Source organism: Coffea arabica, chromosome 4e (assembly GCF_036785885.1).
Source record: "Coffea arabica cultivar ET-39 chromosome 4e, Coffea Arabica ET-39 HiFi, whole genome shotgun sequence".
NCBI classification, from domain to species: Eukaryota; Viridiplantae; Streptophyta; class Magnoliopsida; order Gentianales; family Rubiaceae; genus Coffea; species Coffea arabica.
Genome location: NC_092317.1, coordinates 17522515 through 17543861, shown reverse-complemented (window position 1 = coordinate 17543861; position 21347 = coordinate 17522515). Strand labels below are relative to the sequence as shown.

The 21347-nt window shown below is 35.7% G+C and overlaps 1 long non-coding RNA gene across 1 annotated transcript; it reads right to left on the bottom strand.

Annotated features, from left to right (window-relative positions):
• Positions 1 to 2542: 2542 nt before the first annotated feature.
• Positions 2543 to 7225, bottom strand: LOC140005731 (uncharacterized). The gene is made up of 3 exons (XR_011813301.1): positions 6819 to 7225; positions 4122 to 4198; positions 2543 to 2854 (listed from the first exon to the last, which is right to left on the bottom strand). It is a non-coding gene; the product is annotated as an uncharacterized lncRNA (long non-coding RNA).
• Positions 7226 to 21347: the final 14122 nt, after the last annotated feature.

Here is a 21347-nt window from a genome sequence, read left to right as displayed (position 1 = left end):
CAAATGCCACCCATGTTGTTAAAAATTTATTATGCAAAGCCTTGGTGAATTTTACCCACTCGTTGGATCATTGCACGAAATATGTAGAGGTCGAGTTAAGCTTGATTATAATTCCATGGGAGCATGCTCCTTGACGCTGAATCTGAATTCAAATTGATGATTTTGGAGACTTTTGGAGCTTCATTAATAATACATAGTCAATTTAAGAACATTTTAAAGTTTTACGGGTACAATATAATGGAAGAAGAAATTTTGTATTATGCGGGAAGTGTCAAATAATTGCAAAAATATATAACAATTTCAAGTACAATTTTCTAGGAGGAGGGTTGATTGCCTACCCTCAATAAGTTATAGTTTCATCTAATGGAAGACTATATGCATTTATTGGCGAACCATATATTTTTAGCAAAAATTGGTTAATTTGTTACTATACATTATCAAGCTGTTTTTTTAAGTCAAGCTACAATTTTGTAAATCTTGTAATAGTTATAGTATAGTGCATAGTTTGAAGCTTTGATATAATACTTTATCAAAATCTTAAATTAATTAACTTTATTTAATTTAACCTTCGTTTGTATCAAATAAAAAAGGGTTAATCACATCTATCTCCCTTGTGATTTGACCATATTACTAATCAAACCCGTGGTTTACCCAAATAACAAATACCTCCCTATGAATAACTTTTGTTAGAAACCTTAAACGGTGCCTTTAAAATCACCAAATGCCCCAAAAGTGAAACGACGTTTTCAAGGAAAGCATCATCTCCTACTCTCTAGTTCCTTTTAAGTTTTCACATTCTTCCTTGTTTTTTGGTAAGCATTCAACCATGGCAGCAACTAATATCCAAGCCGCCATGTTGGAATAGTTTGTGATTTGAAATAGAAATAAAGCTTGTCAAATTCAAAATATTGGACAAAAGAAAAATGTTTAATGTAGCCTCTTGATGACCATTATAGTAAGAAAATGGTTTTGGCATGTTTTTGTCCATTGAAGGAGACTAATTACAATCTCTTGATGATCATTATAGTGAGAAAACGGTTTTGGCATGTTTTGCCCACTAAAGGAGACTAAAGCAGCCTCTTGATGATCATTGAAGTGAGGAAATTGTGACCCTTTAGTTTTGATGTCTTTTGGGTTGTCTTTCTTATATAAATGACAAACTTTTAGTAAAACAAATTTACTTAGCCATTTTGATCCTTTTTTTAGAAAAAAGACCTTTTGATTTTACTGTCAAAATTTCTTCATTCTTGTTATATCCTAGAGGTATATTGCCTTAACCTAAAAGTAAACTACTAAGTGTAGTAGGGGCAATAAATACCTTAAGGATGATGTTTGTACACGTCTCAAGAAATATCAACAAATCTCCTTTCTTTTGTGAAATTTGTTGGTGAAATTTCTGCACTCTTCTATTGTCTTGTTTTATTTTCTTAATGACCTTAAGGTATTTATTGATTCTTTATCGAGTGCAATGGAGGCTTCAATCGAAAATGTTCTCAAGACCATAAGCCAAAATGTTACCAAACTTGATAGGCTTGATGGAATGGGAACCATTTTCAATTGATGGAAGGATAAAATGTGGTTTTTTCTCACTGCCCTCAAAGTGGCCTATGTGCTTAACCCAAATCTTCAGCCAATTTCGGAGCCAAAGGATGGTGATTCTGAGGAGGTAAAGGCACGAAGGCATAAGCGTGAAGATGACGAAGTATTGTGTATAGGCCATATCATGGATACTTTCTCAGACAGGTTCTATGACATGCATACATCTGTCAAGTCGCCAAGGGAGATTTGGACCGCTTTGGAGTACAAGTATACTACCTAAAAGTAAGGTGTGAAAAATTTCTTATTAAAAATATTTTAACTTTGTTATTACTAAAGGTTCTTCTCTTCTTGATCAAGTGCATGATCTATAAATTTTGGTTTCAAAATTTAAAGATTTAGGTGTTGAGATTATTGAATCATTGCAAGTGGGGGCAATTATATCAAAGTTGCCTCCTAGTTGGAATGATTATCAAAAGAAACTTCTACACACAACTGAATTGTTTTTGGTGGACGAAATATTGCAACATCTCTGTATAGAGGAAGATGCTAGGATTCTCCAAAAGAAAGAATTAGCACCTGGTCCTAAGGTGAACTATGTGGATGAGAGGAAGAATTACAGCAATGGTCAAGGGTCTAAGAAGAGGAAATTTTCTGGACAAAATGCTGTAAGTACAAAGAATAAGAAGAAGAATTGGATATGTTACAACTGTGGCAAAAAGGGACATTACAAGAAAAAATGTGACCAAAATAAAAAATAAAAGAAGAATAATGCCCAAGCAAGCCTTATTGAAAACAGAGGCATTGTAGAGATTGTTGCAATGGTATCCGAGTAGAGAATATGTGGCGACCCACTTCCCCCTAAGGCGAACCAGAGGGTTGGCGGGCCGTCTCCCCAGCTCTCGCCAGGACTCACGCAAGCAAACTAGTCAAATCCTTCCGAAGTATAACCTAGACTATTACAACATCATTTCTCTCCAAATAAACCAATTACTAAAACCACATTAACTTCAGAGATAACAGTATTATAGGATAGCTAATCGTCGATTCTTAAACCTTACGCATTACAAACCACTGAATAAAATCCGACAATCCCAAATAACAAATTCATATAAGCCACATAACAAGTCTAGGTTTTACACCTTTCCAGCTTCAAGTGGCAATCCAAGACAAAAAGTCGCCTAAACTTAACATATTTCTAATCCAATCTATGATGTAAATATAATAATACATTACAAACCGCAAAGCGAAGTTATAAGATTCAATTACATTCATAAGAAAATACAACTAGGTTTCAGATCGCCCCATTTGCCAGGACCTGTCAGGAAAAATAAATGACGTGGGGTGAGCTACACAGCCCAGTGAGGTTCCAAGACACTCTAACAATTCAAACAAATCAAGAAAGCCGGGCATATCATATGCATGGTTCAACGTTACACAATGGCATGTTATCATGAGGTGATAATCATTATACGGTAATTTGAGACATTTATTATGGTATGAGACATTTAGCATGTATAGTTCATGATTTCATGTTGGCATTTTAGCATGAAACAATTATCATGATACAAGGTAAACATATACTGTAGGATACGGTGTTCCAGTGGAACTTCATCGGTCATCTGCACCTTATGACTTCCGGATCCCCTCGGTTTGACTGGCCATCACCTTATCCCTCCAGTGGTAGTACTCGAGTATACCGAAACGGTTGTCCAGGGTTCCAACCTACCCGACCGAGCCCAGTCCTGGCTCGAGTAGGTCAGTAACCGAGGCAGGGCCCAAGTTCAGCTTAGAGCTTACAGCATGCACAGGTAACCAAGTAATTCGACAAAAGGTAAAATTCATCATTTGAGTAGGTCGAGTGAGGTAAAGTACACACTCGCCTATCAATGATGGACAATTTCATATAACATGTGATTCATGATAATCAAGTAATCAAGTGGATACTTAGCACGTAAGCACGTAAGCAATACAAGTTGATTTCATGGAAGCATGTAATTCACGGATATCGAATAGTCATGTGGGTTGGTAAACGGTTCACGGTTAACGGTTGAGTAGTGACGGTTATTTGACAGGCATTTGCCATATTAATAGGCCATCATTGGCCGTTATCTTATTTTTATCACGCGAGATTCGAGGAGATTCACAACACGTAAACTGGTCGAGGGATTCACCCAACGACGTCACAACACGTAAGATATTCACGAAAACATTTCACACAAGTCACCACTCGAAAGGCTAGTGTGATAAAGTACACACTGCTCACTTCGATGGATCAAAAATCGTTTTCCAAGTTATCACATATCGAGTCAAGAAAGCACTTTAACCAAATAAGCATAGAACAAGCAGGGATACTCATTTTACAAAACCAAGTAGGTTAAGCAAGTAATCTAGCAAATTAAACATGTATCGAGTTCATATAGTCATTTGATATGGTTAATCATTTAACCAATTCCTGTTGGTATACAATGCAAGTATTCATTATTTATATAGACATGAGTATGGTAAAAACTTAACACTTAATAATCATGAAATGAGCATGTCCTAGACTTATTCAATTACGTATTCCTATATGGAACACTCACCTAGCAACAAGGGCCTTAGGTTCAATTTGAAGTTCAAGCGTCCTCTGTCGGATCCTCTTAAAGGTCCTCGTGTGTGCCTGAACAAATAGTAATAGTCTATCATTTACAATCCCTACTATTGATGAAAATCGTGTCATAGTACAACTTAGGAAAAAACTCGTGAAACAAGTGTTAATTATTCTAAATCGGGACTCTCAAGCGGGTTTCAAAGTACAAGAGAAATTAAGTCCTCATCATGAAAAATAAGGATAAGACATTTGAATAATATCGAAGGAACAAGGAGTACTTGAAAAACTCCATTTCCGTGGAATTCGGAAAATTTTCAGTTTTGATGCGATACTTTGAAAAATCGTAGCTCACCTTTTACATGTCAAAAATTAGAAAGATTGGTACCAATGGAAACCTCTTCCAAAGTTCTAAAAGTTCCTAGAATACTCTTTTCTAAGATTCCGCATGGAAAGCATTCAAAAATAAGCTCAAAATCTCTGTTTTGGTTCATAAGGCAGATTTAAGTTGGTTTTTGGCCAACTTTGAAAACTCGGCAAAATTCACTTGATTGGAACTAGCCTTTGAAATTTGTAACTCAATTAGTGTTGTAAACCAAGAGTATAACAAAATAGACAGAATGAGAAACAAAGTTTTGAGCACCAAGATACGGTAGCTCAAAGTTACTAAAATTTTTTTGTTAAAGAAGGGTTTTCAAACTCAAGTCATAAACTTTGGTAATTTATTTGAGTCATGAAACGGTCTCAGAATAACACCATAATTAGCAGTATAATACTACCATATAAGGGCTATTCCTCTGTCAAATTTCATAGAAAAATATGCACGGGAAGTCACTTAACAAAATCACTCCAGTTTCCAAAATTTTAAGGCAAGGCTGCTTTGTGTATGAAAATTTCCTTTTCCAAACTTTTGACCAAGAGAAAATCCTCTCAACATGGTTCATTTGTATAGGCAAAATCTAAAGAACATTCATGGTACATTTGGTAAGTGTTTAGCATCAAAATATTCAGTTAGCAAGTCTTTGCCAAACCTTGCATCAAATCTATCTAAAAATCAGGGTTTTCAAGGACAGAGCAGGTTTCATATTTTGATCACAGATCACTCAAATTAACTCATAATTTGGCATGGTTTAAGGCGTTGGAAAGCACATTCATAGAGCTATAATTTCACAGAAGAAATCATTTTGAAATTCAGCACACAACTAGCTCGAATTCGAGCCACAAGTTGCAGCCTCAGCATTTTGTTCTTGTAAAACAGAGAAACAGAACAGCCGACTTAAAATGGTTGGTTTGGCTCACATACATGGAACCAGAACGTGCATTTTATATCGTCGGAAAGACTGGAATGTCTAGTTTCAAATGCCACTGACAGCACTCGATTTCGACATCGGAGCTCAAAATTATGGCCGAAATACGAAAGCTGGTCAAAGCATTTCGGAAATAGTTCCAGATTTACTAGCTTTGTGAAATCAATTTATTTGACCAACCAAACCTCAATATTTTTCAATGAAACTTTGTACACCATATATTCAACATATCAACTTGATATACAAGTCATGAAACCCTCAAAATTTTGCAAAAAGGGGTGCGATTAAAACAGGGTAAATCTGAACATTTTTGAACTATGCATCTCTTGGAGTCTAGACTAGCTAGGTATCATTAATCTACCTATTTAAACACTAACTAGCATTATATCCATCATCAATCCAAGGGTGGGAGTTCATAGAGCCCACCATCAAAATTTTCCGACATGAAATAAAACAAATAGCATGTGATTTTGGCAAATAATTTCACCACAATAAATCTGTCCTCGGCTAAACAGAATTTCCAGCAGCTAGTTGGTCATAGAACCAATTTTTTCCTCGGTCAGATCATGGTATTAAGTACTCAAATCCGACATGCAAATACTTGACTAGCTAATCAGATCATCCAAGTCATTGTGGGAATTCATAGAGCCCACTCACCAAGTTTCCATTAAAACTCAAAAGAGCCACCATCGGCTAAGCTGGAAAAAAAAATTGCAGCAAATAGATAGTTTGGAAAACGAACTTTTCCCTAACAAAATTCATTACTTTGTTCACTCAAACTCAGCATGCATATGGTGATTATTGTGTTATGAGGTATATTGAACCACAATACGAAATTTGCAGCCAAGATTTGAAGAGAAAAACTGGAAATTCTTTCTTTCCCTCTCTCGGCCAACTCAACAGATTTCCAGCAATTAGATTGGTCATAAATCCAACTTTTCCTTCGGTTAATTCATGGTATTAGGTGCTAAAAATTAACATGCAAATACTTAACTAGCTAATCAATATTTCTAGTTTAAAATCGGATTCAAACAACAGCCATAATCATCCAAGAAAACCAGAAATTCTGTTTGCTACCTTCGGATGAGCTTGCATGCGGCCAGATTGTTTTTCATTCTTATTTTTCTAGCATAACCGAACCAAGGGCTGCATGCAGAGCTTAATTACCTTGTTCTTAATTAGTTAAACACATGTATCAGCTCAAACTACTACAAAGAGACAGAATTAAATCTGCATTTTCCAAATCACTCCCACGGCAAATTCCAATTTCTTCCTAATCAGATTTTCTCATGCTTTGGTTTCATCATCCGAGACACAAACACTTCATGCATGACCATAATTCACTGCATCTACCACTAATCAACTCCTTCTAACTCAGAAATTACCTCAGGTTGCAGCTTATACACGCGGCGACAAGGTGCTGTCAATTTTTCCTTCTCTCGGATGGTTCGAAGTGCAGCCCGTTTCCTCTCCTTCTCTTATACAGGCTGGCGGATGAGATGAGGGAAAGCAGCAGGTCTCTCACTTTTATTTCTAGCATGCGGTCAGGAGGTGATGAAGTAGAAGGCTCGGCTCTCTCTCCCTTTCTCACTTCACTCTCTCGGACAGAACAGGAATTGCAGCTCACACATCTCTCTTTCTTTTCTCTTGCTCAAGCTGAGGAGCTCTCTCACTCTCTCTTCACTCTCGGTCACGGCAGAGGAGGAAAGTGGAGGGTGAAGGTGCTGTGGTGTTTTGGAGTTGGGGTAGTGAAGTGTTCAATTGGAAAAGGAGAATGGAACCGGCGGAGATGGCAAGGCTTCTTCAGTCGGTGGTGGTATTTCTAGTATAAGGAGTTAGTTTAGTCTTTTTTTTTTTTTTATAAAAATTCAATTAGGCTTTTAATTTAACCACGTATTCGTTATATGAAGTTTTCTCGAATCGATTATTTACTCCAGTCGCGTATTTACTATTTTCACCTAACGAGCCTTTAGAAATTAAATTTCGAAACGAATCGCTTTAAAAATATAACTAAGCTATGGATACATTTAATTAGGCCTAAAAAGGTTAGAAAATAATAATCGGAGAAATCGAGTGAGTAAATACTTATTTGAGCCAATAAAATAAATAAAATAAGCAAAATTTTCGGGTCCTCACAGAATATCTATGATCTTCAAATTGAATGTAGCTTCATCTTCGTTCAATTCAGGTGATTGTGGTTTGACTCCGGTGTAACCATACATGTGTGCAATTGATAAGTCCATGTTCAAGACCTATGAAGATGCTCCCCAAGGACACGTAGTTGTAATGGATAATCATGACACTACCAAGGTTGATGGAAAAGGGTTTGTGGATTTACAATTCATTTCTGGCAAGAAATTAGTGCTCACTAATGTACTACATGTTCTGGACATGAGGAAAAATCTTGTATCAGTTGATAGGTTTAATAAAAGTGGTCTTAAAATTGTACTTGAATTTGACAAAGTAATCTTGTCCAAAAGTGGTGTGTTTGTAGGACAGAGTTATTCATGTGATGAAATGTTTAAATTAAGTATTAATAGAGTTTCTATGTCTACTTATATGGTTGATTCTTCTTATTCTTTATGGTATGGTAGGCTAGGACATGTTAGTATTAAAACTTTACATTTTATGTTCAAACATGGCCTAATTGCCTTTAGTGATAAAGAAGAAAAGAAATGTGAAACTTGTGTTCAAACAAAAATGATAAGGTTGCCTTTTTCTAAGGTTGAAAGAAATACAAAATTGTTTGAATTTATTCATTCTGATGTTTGTGAACTAAATGGTTTGCTTACAAGGGGTGGTAATAGACATGTTGTTACTTTTTATTGATAATTGTTCAAGATTTATTCATGTCTATCTTATAAAAAGTAAATATGAGTGTTTTACGTGGTTCAAATCTTACAAATCACTTGTTGAAAATCAATTAGAAAAGAAAATCAAAATATTGAGAAGTGATAGAGGAGGTGAATTATTTTCTAATGAATTCTCAAAATTTTGTGAACAAAATGGTATTATACACCAAACAAATGCACCTTATACTCCACAACAAAATGGTTTCGCTGAAAGAAAAAATAGAACTTAGGAAGACATGATTAATTCCATGTTGGTAAGTTGGATTGCCTAATAATTATCGGGTGAAACTTTATTTGCTGCATATCATGTGCATAATAGAATTCCTTCATTTGAAAACAAAAATCTCTCCATATGTTGAGAGGGAGAAAACCAAACCTAAGTTATCTTAGAGTTTGGGACTGCATTGCTTACTATAGGGTCCTGGACAATAAAAGAAATAATTGGGACCAAGGGCAATTAAAAGTGTGTTTGTAGGCTATGCAAAAAATTCTAAAGCTTATAGGCTGTTTGACTTTGATTCTAATATTATATTTAAATCAAGAGATGTACAATTTTTTGAGAATAAATTTCTCAAAGATTCAAAGCCTATTGTGGATCCTACTAATATTTTAGAACCACTCCAAAGCATTGGTTCTTCTTCAAGTAATAAGAAGAAAGAAAGTGACACTTCTATTGAATCTGGGAGAAGTCAAAGACCAAGGAAAGAAAAGCATCTATTCTCAAATTTCATATCTTCACAAGCTATTGTTTTCTTAGTTGAAAGTAGAGGTGGCAAAATGGGTGATTTGGGCGGGTTTGGGTTGGGTAAAATGGGTAATGGGTATAAATGAGTCAACCCATTTATATCCATTTAATTAGATGGGTATAAATGGGTAAGTCAAAAAATGAGTTGGGTAACTCAATTATCCATTTATAACCCATTTATTCTATTTTTTTACAAGCTCATATAAATTTATTTTGTAAACTAAATTATCAATTTATATCATTTTACACCCATCATTAATTTTAAATATTTACTTATTATGCCAAATAAGTCTAATTATCAATTTTTTTCCTTCCGCGTGCCATGTTGCAAAATTACATATTATTTAATAATTGAACAATGAGAATCTAAAAATTTGGACTAAATAATATGAAAGTTAACAAAAAAATTTAATCCAAAACTTTGAACCCCTAGTATTTTTTCGTTTATAAATTTAAAATTTCATTTGAAAAGGTAAGAAAGGAAGCTAAAATTTGTCATAAATTGATGATGCTAAAAAATGATCAAATTAATCAATTACAAGGAAATAAAGCGATAAGATAAAACCAACAAATAAATATAATAAATAAAACAAAAATACTTAACATAAAAAATAGTTAAAAATCCTTATGAAGACTAGCAATCACTTCATTTAGCATACAAATATCAACCTGAAGTCAATATATGTAAATTACTCAACAGTACTATGAGTAATCACAGGTAGGTTGGATTATACAAGATATACAAGAAACTGAAAATGTAAATATGATAAAGTCAAAAGAAACTCTTTAAGAAAAAATTGTCAAGAGCACGACTACTCGTGTGATTTCTCCTCTTTTCCCATGAAAGTTAAGTTACAGAATGCATCTGTGCTAGCCATTGTGCTATTGGGCTTGATTTGCTTGCTTCAACTTTGCTGCAAACTTACTACGTGAAGCAGGTGTACCGAATAGTGCCAAAAAAAACTGCAGCCGGAATGGTTTTCATTGCCACAGGACAGCGAGATGCACGAGAGAAGTTGACTCTCAGGGCCTGGTCTCTGCAAAATCCAAATGCAGACGGTGGTACTATTAGAGCAAAATATTTGAACCATTCTAGCAGACATGCAATGCAACCAAGAATTCTAATTAGGCACTATTTTGAATTCTAATTCTGGAGATCCGAACGAAAGAGATAACACAAGCGAACCTTTTTTTGGCCGTTAATCAAGGCAAAATAGTTGGCTGCATCGCTTGTGTGTCACCATTCATTCCGTCTGCAGGATAATAACCATTGGAATGTCTCTGTCAGTCCCACTAGTGTCTGTCATCCTATTAGACCACTCACTCCTCACGAGACAGCAGAACTACTTTTCGAACGATGCCCATATGAGCTCAGAAATCGGACATGGAAGGGGCAAAATACAAAGACGGGGAGAAGAGATGGGGGAAACAAACACTGGAGGAAGAAGGGGGGAGGGAAGCAGTGGGCTTGCTGGTGGGGAGGAGAAGAAGATTGACGGTGAAAATGGGAAATACAAAGGGTTTGGGAATGCAAGTTAAATGGGTTAAATGGGTTAGATGGGTTATCCAATTAAATCCATTTAATAAATGGGTATAATTGGGTAACCCATTTATATCCATATATAAAAATTTAATGTACCCATATCCAGTTATTAATGGGCGGGTATGGGTAAAATTAATTAAATGGTTTTATTTGACACCTCTAGTTGAAAGCAATAGGGAATCTCTACAAAATAAGATTCCGATCTTGTTGAATGTAGAAGATGATCCTAAAACATTTAATGAAGTTAAGTCATCAAGAGATGCTTCTTTTTGGAGGGAAGCGGTAAATGATGAAATGGACTAATTATTGTCTAATAATACTTGGGTTCTAGTTGATTTACCTCAAGGTTCAAACCAATATGTTATAAGTGGGTATTTAGAAGAAAATATACCACGGATAGATCTTTACTAACTTTAAAGCAAGGTTAGTAGTTAAAGGATTTAAACAAGAAGAAGGAATAGACTATTTTGATACAACTTCCATTAGAGTCCTTTTGTCCGTAGCTTCACTGTACAACTTGTCTGCACACCAAATGGATGTTAAAACAACATTCTTAAATGGTGACTTGGATGAAAAGGTGTATATGGAACAACCTAAATGGTTTGTTATGCCTGGAAATGAAAAAAAAGTATGCAAACTAGTTAAATCATTATATGACCTGAACCAAGCACCTAAACAATGGCATGAGAAATTTGAATTTGTATTGCTCTGAGTGGATTTAGATACAATAATGCTGATAAGTGCATTTATGCTAAATACACTCAAGAGTATTGTGCGATCATTTGTCTCTATGTAGATAACATGCTAATTGTTAGTAATGATATAAAAGTTGTAGAAGATACTAAGAAGTATCTTTTTTCAATATTTAAAATGAAAGACCTTGGTGAGATGAATACTATAATAGGTATCAAAATTAGGGAACATAATGGGGGTTATGCTTTGTGTCAATCTCACTATATTGACAAGATATTGAACAAGTTTCACCATCTTAAGGTCAAAGAAGTGAGTACTCCCTTTGATCCTAACTTGAAGCTTCATGAAAACTCGGGAAATCTGATTGCTCAACTTGAATATGCTAGTGCAATTGAAAGTTCGGTGTATGCAATACATTGTACAAGACTAGATATTTCATATGCAGTTTGTAGATTTGTTAGGTACACTAAAATTCCTAGTGGGACCATTGGAAGTCCATGGTGAGGATTTTTGGTTACCTTAAAAGAACCAAGAGTCTAAGACTCTTTCATAATAAATTTCCAACAGTACTTGAAAGTTACTCGGATGCTAGTTGGTTCATTAGTGTGAGTGACAAGTGATGGGGAGAAACACCTCGAGAGAACCCATCAAAGAGCCCAACATGTAAGTCAAAAATCTAACTCTGACCCAAAATTTTGATATATTAGGTCTCGGGTCCTTACTTATATATTAACCACTCTTTCTCTATCTTTTGGACTAATGTGGAACATAACCCTTTACTCATGAATCTAACAAATCTACCCCTTCATGAGCAACCCCTCACATTAAACCCAAATTTATAACCCCTTCTTCGAGTCCACTTTAATATTTAATGCAATCCCACCTTATCACCTAAAGTCAGCTCTTCTCCCAAACATGAACTCACTCTTTTTCAACATCCAAACTGCATTCTGGATCCCTGCCAACCCTTGGTTTCTTAGGTCTAACACCAACCGGATCCCTTGCTGTGATGCCCCACTTCTCCCTAGGGCGAACCCTAGGGTATCAGCAGGACGCCTGCCCAACTCTCGTCAGGACTCACGCATTCGTTTTAACTTAATAAAGAACCACAAGTCAACCATCGATTTATAATCGAGAAATGCTTCAAATATACAAGTCCAAAAACTCCCAAGGTGACCATTTACAATTACAATCCAACATATCCAAATATAACAAAATTTATACTTTAAGAGTCTCAAATATCATACAAAAGATATGCCAGCTTCAACCAAAAGTCGCTAGTCTAAAATCTCCAACTTTCACCTCCAAAGCCTGTTAAGGAAAACAAACTGAAAGGGATGAGCTAACGCTCAGTGAGGCCAAGAAAATCAAGCAAGCAATCAAGTAGAACCAATCAATCAAATGGCATATTTGAAAGCAACTTTAGCATGAACTTTCATTTAAGTATACAAGTAAGAAATAAACACACATGGGAGGATACAGGAGCTCTCAGGAGTTATTTCCACGTCTCAACCAATTCAAGCCATTTGGAGTTGACTCCCCGTCAACTCAAGAAGTAGCATGACTGTAGTGTTCCACTTATCTCCTCCATCCAACATTTCACCCACTCGGATCCGGAACCAAACAAGCATGAGGTGGTGATACTATTCGAGTATGCCAAGCGAGACCTCAAAAGATCAAACTACAATATTTCCCAAGGTTCACCAAACTTCTCGTCCAAGCCCTTGACGGTTCGAGTTACGAGGTTAGACAAGGGGTTGGGCGTCCCCACAAGCACGAGTGATCGATGAGATAACGCTTCAATCGACTTAAAATTAATCATGGTATTGATTCGGTATGAGAGGCACCTCCCACCCGAATAGGGTGTGGTACATGGCACCGCTCAGTGTTCACGAGTTAAAATAGGTTCGAGTACAAGTGCAAGTCATACACATTCATTTTTCAAATAACGAGCATTCAAGAGGTAGAAAACGAGGGCGATAAAGTACACCCCGCCTCGGCAAGATCACAAGAATCACATAGCACTTGTACAATTATTTTTTCGATCATAATAACAGGAAACATGCACTTGACACTCACCAAAAGTCAAGGCAAAGCAAGGACGAAACCAAGAGGTCAGACAAGCTCCTTGACGTCCACGAGACCACCTAAGAAATGCATAACCACTGTTACCTAGGTACTCAACCAAGGTTAATAAGAAAAATATACTCTTGCTACCCACGCTCGAAAGCCACACGTTCAAATCGAAGTAAACGAGACTTTCTCGCTTAAACATTGAAATAATACTCAAGTAAAATTCAAAAATCGCTTTTGAGTCAAATCGAGGCAAGGAATCTCAATTCGAAAGAGGAAAGTACCATATTTAATTTTGGCACAAAAATCGAGAAAAGGGAAGATGGTTTCATATTCCAAAACTTCTAATCCTATGCCCAAGTTTTAGAATATAAAGGAACGTTCACATTTTCAAATCTTATGGAGTCAAAATTCATCAAAACACTACTCATTTTCATAGTAAATATTGCGGCTAAAAGTTCCAAATTTAAAATATGAAGCTAGTGAAATCCCTCAAGAAGTACTCTAGTTAAAACGCTCCATTTTATGGTTTATTTTCATGAAAATCCAAGGGTATACAACTAGGGAGTGAAATCCATTTCCCAAGTATAAAATGATGTTCAAATAACCGAGAAAGTTATGCTTGTAATCTAGAAAATGTTTCCAGTGACTTTGGAGTGTTGTCACTCTTCAAGAAAAATTTAGTTTTGGGCAACTTTCTTTGAAAAATCATAACTTGAATTCCATAAGTCTAAAATTGTTGAATCTTATACCGTTCGAAAATAAATTCAATGAACTAAAACTCTCTAGAAGACACTTTTTCCAGATTCCAATTCAAAATCTTTCAAATCTTAGCTCCAAATCACTATTTCAGTAGGAACAGGGGAAACAGTCTTGCATTTTCGGTGAACTATGGAAATTTGGCAAAATTCATAAAAATAGAATCAGCCCTTGAAATTTATACCATTGAAAGAATTTCAAGTCCAGTTTTAGTTTGGCAAACTCAATAAGTGAAACTCATTTCGGATGTTTCTACACCAAGATACAACAGTTTCATAAATGCTGATTTTTGAAACCTGGTTCACAAAATTCCAGCTTTGGAGCACTCGATACAGTTCCGAAATCAGGTCATAACTAAAGTTACACAAGTTCAAAATTAGTGTGGATTATGGTGTTGAAAACTAGATTCAAAATGTTAAAAATCACTAGAAGAAACTATCTTCAAATTCGTTTTGTAAGATGAGTGAAAACGAGATACAAATGGCAGCTGTGTAGGTCTCACTGGTAAAATAGTAGGTGAAAATCAGTCAACTTTCCCGGTTTACTACGGCTCATGGGAAACGAATTAGTAAGGGTATTTTATACTGTTAGAAAGCCCTTGGAGTCTAGTTTCAAATGCCCCAAATGGCACTTGATTTCGACTTTTGGACGAAAATTTATAGGCTGTTGAGTGCGGACAGGCAGACTGCCCTGATCAATATTTCAGATTTGATTTTTCTCTCTTTAGCCTAACTTTCAACCACTGAAATGAAATGATTTTTGAGAGATAATTTTTACACATACAATCCAACATATAACAAGCATTTTGGCATCAAAATAACCACAAAATTCGAAATTAAAATAAGAGAAATGAACCAGCAAATTTTTGGACAGATTGCTCTCCTTCCTCTCCAACTTTTCTTTTCATCTTTCTCAACCAAAACCAAGCCATAAATCACCAAAACAACAACTAAATAAACAATAATTCCTCAAGGTCACTACCTAAAAAGCCACCTCAAGACATCTAGCTAAGAGTAAATTAAGAAAACAAGAGTATCCTCAAGTCATCTAGCCTAGCTTTGTTTAGGGTTTCAAATACCCTTCATAACAATTCAAAGCTACTACTAACTTGAATGAAACTAAAGGTCAAGTAAAGTGAAGCTTGTTACCTCTCCAAAGGTTGAAGTTAAGCCCAAGCTTTGCACCACCAATCCCCCAAGAAATCACCACAAGACTAGAGCTTTCTTCTAACTTGATCAACTTCCAAAGGTTTGAAGGTTTTAGAGAGATTCTTGGAGCAAGTTTTGTTGTTTGAAGAAGGAGTTTTCTTCCCTTATTTTGGAGCTTCAATGGCCGGCCAAGGAGAGAGGAAAATTGGAGCTTTCTTGTCTCTTTTTTTCTCCCTAAGAGTCGGCCAAGAGGGAAGGGAAAGTGAAGGATGATGGCTGAAATTTGGAGGATAATGACTAGAGGAAATCTTAGTCAAAGTCTTGGTCCAAAGTTAAGTAGTGGATTGACACTTGTGAAGGCAAGAAATAATGTCCATTTATTGACCAAAATATCTCTCTTTTTCTTCTTCAAAAATTCGGCTAAGACAAGGAAGAAATGAAGGAAAAATAGTGATGGAATGATAGTTTAGTCTTGATCAAGTCTTAGTCAAACTTTGTGGCTTGTTGACAATTGTCAATAAGAGGAAAAATGGCTATCCCTTTTTCTTTGGTAAAAAATTTCGGCCACACTAGGATAATTATTAGGAAAGGATAAATGAAAGAAAAATAAGAAGATGAGGATAAGAAAATATTGGTCAAGTGGTGCCTTCAACCGGTACAAATGGCACGAGTCGGTTCAAGCCTATTTTCTTAACTCTCTTGTACTTTTGTTTTAACTTATAATTTATTAACTTACTCTTAGCACTTTTTAACCACATACCTCCTCTGACTTAATACCTGCTGTTATCCACCAAATTTAATGCACACACCTCACCAATCGATCACACTACCAAAATGTACAAAAACCCTAACTTACTCTAACTTTAAAAGTAAAAGTAAAACTTTCAACTCAACTAATAAAATTACCATGAAATTTAGGGCTAGTAAATAATTAAATAGTCAAGTAAAGAAATATAGAAGGAAATATAAATTAATGTGTAAAAAATGGGAGGAAATTCTAAAGAAATTTTCTGGTCCTCACATTCTCTCTCCCTTAAAAGAATTTCGTTCTCGAAATTCTAACCTTTGCTCATCACTGTCTATCATTATGGCATCGATTTCCTGTATAGCATATCATAATAGGCATATCCAAAAACCTATAAACTATCGATAATCCAATACTCTACAAATCATAACGGACTCCGTATTGTACCTTTGTTTCATCTTCAATTGAACAAAAATCAAAACTTAATTCTTACAACTCTACAATAATATATCTTACTGTTCAAAGTCAGCAGTCCTCCTATCGATTCAACCCTTGCATCAAATTCACTAGGGGCTCTTGGATTCATTCCCCTTTACCAAAGGTGAAGCATAAATCTATAGAACAAGAGTAAAATGTTGGAAATGTTACAAGATGGATGATCATGATAATAACTTTCTCAAGAATAAAAGTTTACATTCTCAATTTTTTGTTTTTAAAACTATTAGTCAACTTTATGTAATAGGTAGAATAGTGGGGATATGAAATATAGGGTTAAAGAAATTTCAGAAAAAAAATACCAGTAAAGAAAATCATCCAAATAACTCAAGTTTCAAGAAAGTATCTTAAAAGAAAGTCATCCAATTAATTAAAACAAGAAAAGAAGGTCGCAAAATTCCAAGCTGCTCAAGAGGCCCATTTGTATCAACTTTTCCTATCAATATCTTGAGAGTATATCTAGAAAGGCGAGAAAATAAAATATTGGACTGAAAACTTTTAAATCAATTCTTTGCGTCAAACTTTACAACACGTATCAGGGAAAACTTGAGTATGAGGCTTAAACAAGAAGAACAGAGTATTTTCCCAAAGTCAAGTAAAACAAGTTTCATTAACAAAAGATAGATTAAAATTCTTCCCACAAGCTATCTCGCTTATACCTGAAACTCAAAGACATGGCTTACATCCCCTTGACTCTGGATCGTTAAGCCTTAACTAGTAATCATAGAACCAAAATCTTTCACCACCACATGAGCAAAAGTTTATAATCCTTAGATTCTGATTATCTGCATTCACACACCATTATGATCAAGCGTAGGTTAAGTACCAAGTCATCATTGCTAGCATCTAGTCGTCTCATGTACTAAAGCGAAAAGCGAACCATCGTTTGACTTTGCAACTCAACATCACTAACCCCAATCACGATCACATAATAAGGTATTTGTGACGTCCCTACTTCTCTCTAAGGCGAACCAAAGGGTATCCGCGGGACGTCTGCCCCACTCTCGCCAGGACTCGGTACAAAATCCAATCGAGCTTAGTACAATACTAGCTATTATCGCGACGTAAGGTTAGAAAATGCGGAATGTTCGAACTTAACAAAATATAACAATCATTCAATCCTTACATCGGATCCTCAAAAGATACATTATTTCCCAAAATATACAACAACTCAAATGTCTAGTCAATTACATCGAAACCCTAATACAAAAGTACATTCAAAAGGGGGTTCCTCCGAAGTTCACTCCCGATCATTTCCTGTTAAGGAAAACAAATCTACAGGGTGAGCAAAACGCTCGTGAAGCCAAGAACACACATACAGGCACGTTATTCAAGTAACACTCCCAATTTAACAAGTAGAATGATGATATTTCAATAAATGACAATTCAAGCTAGAAAAGTAACCAGAAACAATTCAAGGATATAGGAGCTCTCAGGAGCTATTTTTCACTTGCACGATCACGAACCCCCGCGAGTTGATACTCCGTCAATCGAGTAGGTTTAGTCCGTAGAACTTCACTTATATTTTCCCCTTCTCACCTCACATACCACACCGTGCCCGCAATACATTTATAAGGCGATACTGCTCGAGTATGCCAAGCAAGACCTCTTAATAGGTCAAACTTTTTTTTATTTCTCATGGTTCGCCAAGGAGCCCGACCAAGCCCATGCCGGTTTGAGTCCAGGGTTAGCCAGTGAGATTTGGGCGTCCCCCACGTAACACTTAAGAGCCGAGGAGATTCACTCTCATCGACTTATGCAGCCATAGCATAAAAATCACTTAAACACTTCACTTAAATTCACTTAACAAGTTACTTCAAGCAATTCAAATATTTCATGTTACAAAATTCAAGTACAATCCACTTAAATGAGAACGAGTGCGATAAAGTACACACTCGGCGCAGCACTTCTAAAATATTCACTTAACAAAACAATTAACACATCTTCACACACTTGACACTCACCGAGTGATTCAAGTAGCAAGTACAAATGAGGGTTTAGGCGTCTCCCGTGAGATCCTCTTGAGGGTTCTCTTGAGCGCCTGAGCATTTAATAATAAACTATCACTTAAAAACTCCAATTATTAAGGAAGATTGCACACTTGTGTGATCTAAGAAAATTTCACGAAAATGAGTCTTAATTATTCGTAAATCAAGACTCAAAAGTGGGATTTTAAAACACAAACGAAATCTGATTTTCATCTTTGAAATTGAGTGTAAAACGATCAAGTGATATGAAAGGAAAAGAGAGAGTTTGAAAAAACTCAATTTCCTTTAAGTTATGAATTTTCAGATTTGTTGCACTTATTTTGAAAAATCGTATCTCACTCTCTACAAGTCCAAAATTGGAAAATTTGGTACCATTGGAAACTACTTCCAAAGTACTAAAAGTTTCTAGAATACACTTTTCCATGATTCCCAACGGAGAGCATTCAAAAATTTGCTCAAAATCACTGTTTTAGGCTTGCGAGACAGTTTTGAGGTTGGCAACTTTGGAAATTTGGCAGAATTCACACAATGTGAACCAGCCTCTAAAATTTAGAACTAGTATTGCAAACAAGGTTTAAAACACAACAAGCGGATCAAGAATCGGAGTTTTGGGCACCAAGATATGATAGCTCAAAGTTGCTGAAAATTTGAACCTATTTGACCGTTTTTCAGGTTTAAATCATTCATTTTGGGACTTTGATTGAGTATCGAAATGGACTCAAAATGGCACCAAATTTTGTAGGAATACACTACCATATAAGGGCTATTTTTCTGCCAAATTTTGTAGAAAAATACGTACGGAAAGATGGTTAACCGAATCACTCAAGTTTCCAAATTTCCAAGGTGAATCTGCCTTGTACGTTCCGTTTTCCATTTTTAAAACGTTTGGCCAACAAAACACTTCAAACATGGTCCATTTCAGTAGGTAATGTCTAAGAGATGTCCAAGATACATTCGGTAAGTGATTAACACCAAGAATTTCAAAACAACAAGTCCCAATAAAGATTAAAGCTTTAAACTAACCAAAAGAGGGTTTGAATTCACCAAGTCAGTTTTGGATTTCAGCCACAACTCAATCAATTCAACTCAGAATTGAGCGTTGTTGGTGGTGTTGAAAACTATATTCATAAAGCTTCAATTTATTAGAATAAATTATTTTCAAAATCTGTCCACAACCAGCTCATATGTGAGCATCCATTCGCTGCTCACAACCGAGCTTCCAGTGAACTAACAAAACAGGTCAGTCAACTTCAAATGGGTGGTGTTGAGTATTCAAGTGGAATCAAGATGTACATTTTATACCGTTGAAAATCTGGGGCTATCTAGTTTCCAGTGCCATAAACGGCACTTAATTTCGACATCGGAGTAAAAAGTTATGACCGTTTGAAAAACACTGCCAGAGTAGTGACGGGAAAATTTCCAGTTTTGCCGAACTTCCGAAATCACAACCTTTGGCCAACCAAATCACGTTATTTTTTTATGAAACTTTCTACACAACCCTCACAACATATATGCATCACAAAAAAGTCATTAGAACCACGAAAAATCACCCTATGGGTCACGGACAACACAGGGGCAGAAATGGAAAATTTTCGTCCTCACTCCCCTTTGAACTTTCATCCATAATATCACTCATTTCCACTAATTTAAGCACTAAACCAACATTAATATAATCAAAACACAACAAATCAGTCCATCCAACCATAGTGGGAATTCATAGAGCCCACACAATAACTTTTCAACATAAATAAAGCTACCCACATGCATGCATGAGTTTATATGTTCAATAGAACTTCCATAAATCAAGATTTTCAAGGTTGATCATCACCTACTTGTTTAGATGAACCAAGGCAGAAATTTCAGTCCAAAAATGCTCAAGAAAATCGTGGAAAGCAGCCCCTTTTTGTAGCTTGAGTGGTTCACCAAGTGATTAGCTAAGTGTTGTCAAATTTTGGTGTGAAACAGTGAAGGATTGGTGCAAGAAATGAAGAAGAAATTGATGAAGCAAGTTTGGTTCTTTGCTCTTGAGGGTGCACGGCTGTTTGGAGTTGGAGAAAAAGAATGTGCAATGCAAATGAAGCTTCCAAGAGAAGCTAAAAGGTGTGGCCACAATTTGTCCAAAAATCAACCCATCAATGGTGCGCGTTCGCGCGCGTTTCGTGCTCGATTCCTCTCGAGTTTATTTCACTAGTGCACTGAACCTCTAATGCACTTGTATTCATATTAATATTATTCAATCTTAATAGTTTAAAAATAATGGTCTAAAGTCTCTCAATTAAATCGCGCGCGTAAAAACGCGTACTTCCGATTTAAGCGCGATAAAGTGAACCTTCCGAGAAATTCTTATAACGATAATATAACTAACTAATATTTGAATAGTTAAACATAAAAATATCTATTTTAAAACTAATGTACATGTCTCCAATTTTTCAACCCCATAATATCCTCAAATCGGTTATTGCTTCCAAACGCGCATTCACTATTCTCACTTAACTAGTTTTCAAAAATTAAATTTTGAAACAAATCACTTTAAAAATATAATTAAGTTATAGATCCATGTAATTAGGTCCAAAGAGATTAGAAAATAATATTCGGGGCAATTAGCCAAATAAATATTTAAATAAGCTAGAAATAGGAAATTAAATAAGTAAATTTTGTGAATCCTCACATCCTCTCCCCCTTAAGAAAATTTTGTTTTCGAAATTTACCTTGATCTGCGAACAAGCATGGATACTTTTCTCGAATTGCCTTTTCAACTTTCCAAGTCACTTCCTCAAGCTCGTGGTTCCTCCAGAGAACTTTTACTAAGGGTATCTGCTTATTTCTCAATTCTTTCACCTTCCTATCCAGAAGCTTTACCGGTTTCTCCTTAT